Below are 3,221 nucleotides of genomic sequence, written 5' to 3'. Positions count from 1 at the left end.
CTCACTTGCTGTAAGATCCTCATCATTGCTAATGTGCTGTAAGATCCTCATCAGCTCTCAGTTGCTGTGTGCTCTTTTTCTAAGTAGTTCATGGATAACCACTAGACATATCACTACTTCCAGGGAGATTTTTATCTTATTTGGAGGCTCTTAAGAAGTTCAATGGCTTCAAATTTCTAAAACATAAAACCATTGATAAAGAAATAAAAAAAAGTTCTAAAATTTACATGTCTTAAGTACAAACAAAATGGATCAGTCCATGTATTTTTCTTCTTTTTTAATTGTACTGCATTATGTACATCATACATTTATTTGGCAAAGTAATCTAGGCTTCAAGATGAAATAAATAAAATTCTGAAGTGTGTAAAATTTAAAAATGTTATTTAGATGTTGTTTAACTAATACAGACCAGCGTCTTTATTAAGCCAATAACCCAGTAAAGCTAATAATTCTATATAGGTATTTTTGCATTGATTCTTCTTATAGTTAGCACTAATACCAATAACTGAGTGATTAAAAGTTCTCCAAAGTATAATTTAATTTAATTTTCATGGAAATAAAAAAATCCTTTTTTAGACTGTGCTTACTCATTAGACCACTACTTTCATAGACATTTTTGGAAAGGTTTCCTGGGTCTTCTCAATCATTCACATGGGGAAGAGGGCGGGTAAGCTTGCCCTGTGGTTATTTGGCAGTGTAGTTTCTAATTACTTTCTGGTTGACTGAAGTTCTACATAAAATAGAAGCTACTTTACATTCTAAATGTTTTCATGTTTTGTTTGTTAAGTGATAAAAAACGTAAAGTCAAAATCTTTGATGGAACACTTTGAGTGCAGAATTGTAATAATTAGAGTGGCTGAAAAAAATCAGTGTTAAACTTAGCTGGAGACTGTCTTGTCAATTCTTCCTTGGAACAATTCCTGTGAGTGTGTGAGCATCAGGCACTACCATGATGTTCATTGGGTGAATTGGCTGGAATGTGCTGGCTCGGTGCACCAGCTAATTTGTACTGGAATGCTCTAGACCATGACTGAGAGTGATTACAGAATACATAATTAACATCAGGGACTGCAAATTCAGTTGTCAACAATTGTAGATTATGGACAATGGATAATTAAAGTATAATTAATGAGCTAATTAAGATGTCAGCAACAGGGATGTTTTGTACATTCCCTGGTAGTTAATACACTCTTGGTCCTAACACATGTGAACTCTTAATGGAGGAACAGAATTCTCCAATGGCAAACATCTATGCTTTGTGACATGTACAAAACCATTCTGGGGAGTGCAGGTGCTCTGATGTTCAACTAGCATTTGCGAACACAAGAGCACAGGAATTCTCATCGGCAGATGGGTTTAGCCACTGATATTGTATTGTTTTAGTACTTATGAGTGTACCAGTGCAGTGGTGGCACACACCTTTAATCCCAGCACTGAGGCAGAGTCAGGCAGATCTGTGAGTTCAGGTCCAGACTGGTCTACAGAGGAAGTTTCATAGAAGCCCTATCTTGAAAATAATTAATTAATTATTAATTAAACTTGATATTTTTCTTTTTCTATGTAGGATGGATGGCTACTTCATCACTTACTACTTTTATATACACAAAGTGTCACTGATTTTTGAAGTGTTCTTGGTTATGGACATTTGGAAAAGTATAGGACAATGGTACTTCATTTAGTAGCAAATGTTAATTTTCCCGCCCATTGATCTCAATTCTCTGAGTACTGATTGGAAAGGGAAATGTGGAAAAAGTTCAGAAATGTGGTACAATAGAGGAAACATGGAGAAAGACCCTGGGTTCCTATCTCTTCTTGCTCTGAGTAGTTTGTAATATGTCATGTATTCAACAAATTATTGGTCCAATTTACAAAATATTGAATGTTTTGGAAATATACAATAATGATAGCCATTGTGGCTGTAAGAAAAAAGTTCCCTACCATCTTCCCAAATCTTGAGTCCCAGGTGTAGGAATTATGTTGTAGATATGTCAGTTGGAACTAGGGAACACACAATTTCTTGTTCACTGCCTTTTAGTGGTGCTTTTTCTGTAATGATTTCCATATGTGGCAAAAGAAGATTCCTTGATGAGGGGTTGTGGTGAGAACTACACCTCATGGTAGGCATAAGGTTTGGTAAAATGGCAGTTGTAGGTTCTCCTCCAAAATCCATGACTTTGCTAGCCCTAGGTAGTTGGCTAGGTTTCTAGTACCATGTATGATTTCCCTCTTGTTGAGTGGGTGTCTGAAGACCAATTAGAGAGCTAGTGGTTATGTGTGCTACTACTCATCATGCTATGCTTCTCATTACTGTGGTTCATATGCATCATAGAAGATATTCTATATTGCATGTGTGTGTGTGCGCATATGTGTGCAGATATAAACATGTGTATAAGACAGAAGTTGAAGTGGAATGTTTTTCTTTAACACTTTTATTTTTAACCTTTGTTTTGAGTCAGGGCTTTTCAAGGTAGCTGTAACTTGCCAACTCTGCTGGACTGTCTGGTCAGCAAGCTCCATGGACCATCCTATGATGTTGTGTGATGATAGGTGAGTACTTTAAACTCAGTTGTGTACAAGAGTACTGACAATCTGAACTCAGGGTCAGGGTCTCATGGTTGAACAAAAATCACTTTATCACAGAGCACTATCTGAAATTCTTGACTTTTGAAAGGATTTTCTTTCTGAACCTCAAAAAATTTGGAATCCCTAATTTCGTTTCCTGTTACAAATGATTGTAATTAAGATCAAGGAGTTAAGCAACACTGACTTAGATTTTCAGCTCTTTGAATTTCATGGTATGTTTGAGAAATAAGTTATTTTATGTGAGTACACTGTAGCTGTCTTCAGATTCACCAGAAGTGGGCATCTGATCCCATTACAGATTGTTGTGAGCCACCATGTGGTTGCTGGGAATTGAACTCAGGACATCTGGAAGAGCAGTCAGTGCTTTTAACCACTGAGCCATCTCTCCAGCCCGAGAAATAAGTTATATATGAGAAAATTATATACAGATAAGCAAATCAATAATAAATTTAAATAGTAATGTAGTGGCATGCACAGGTAGTAACGTCCTAAGTGATATGACATGTAAGATTTTCTTTTTTTTTTTCAAGAGAATTAAATCGTTTATTGAGTCCACATGATAATGGATGGTACAGAAGCTTCATTCCCATCTGTTATTTTATCTGATACCGTTATTCAATTTTGATATTGCATAGGGT

At 36.0% G+C, this 3,221-nt stretch overlaps 1 pseudogene; it reads right to left on the bottom strand.

Moving 5' to 3' along the window:
* LOC116089377 overlaps positions 1–3,221 on the bottom strand; it is a 6,960-nt pseudogene that overhangs the window by 2,046 nt on the left and 1,693 nt on the right.

This window comes from Mastomys coucha, unplaced genomic scaffold, assembly GCF_008632895.1.
Source record: "Mastomys coucha isolate ucsf_1 unplaced genomic scaffold, UCSF_Mcou_1 pScaffold14, whole genome shotgun sequence".
Taxonomy (NCBI): Eukaryota; Metazoa; Chordata; class Mammalia; order Rodentia; family Muridae; genus Mastomys; species Mastomys coucha.
Note: the sequence above shows the minus strand (reverse complement) of the source record. Positions and strands in the feature narration are given on the sequence as shown.